General features: G+C 41.8%; 1 protein-coding gene across 1 annotated transcript in view; it reads right to left on the bottom strand.

Annotated features, from left to right (window-relative positions):
- Positions 1 to 390, bottom strand: part of LOC119588121 (doublesex- and mab-3-related transcription factor 2-like) — a gene marked incomplete in the record, with an annotated part of 30,832 nt that overhangs the window by 15,184 nt on the left and 15,258 nt on the right.

Below are 390 nucleotides of genomic sequence, written 5' to 3'. Positions count from 1 at the left end.
CTGAATGAACGCGAAATACGATCAGTACACGCCGCTCAGCGCCGGATTAATTTACTCATGTGTAAGGAAGAGGGTTAGGCAGCAGGCGGGGGCGAGAAGGATCTTTGGGGGACTGTTTGTGCGCGCAATAAACTCTCTTGCTTCATGTTGCAGGGATCGATGATGTTAAAGGCATCTGAACTCGTCTTTGCAAATCTGTGAATTGTGTTTAATGCAAAATATCAGACTTAAAGTATTATTAAATCTAGAAAATGTGTTCGAGTTGTGACCATATCATATGACAAAGAGGAAAATATATAAAGGCTTAAGCCTCGCTGCCACACGTGGTAATAATCATAGCGAAGATGTAAAGGATTAACATATGATTTGTTGCGAAGGTAGCTCTGGGTA

Source organism: Penaeus monodon, chromosome 23 (assembly GCF_015228065.2).
Source record: "Penaeus monodon isolate SGIC_2016 chromosome 23, NSTDA_Pmon_1, whole genome shotgun sequence".
Taxonomy (NCBI): Eukaryota; Metazoa; Arthropoda; class Malacostraca; order Decapoda; family Penaeidae; genus Penaeus; species Penaeus monodon.
Note: the sequence above shows the minus strand (reverse complement) of the source record. Positions and strands in the feature narration are given on the sequence as shown.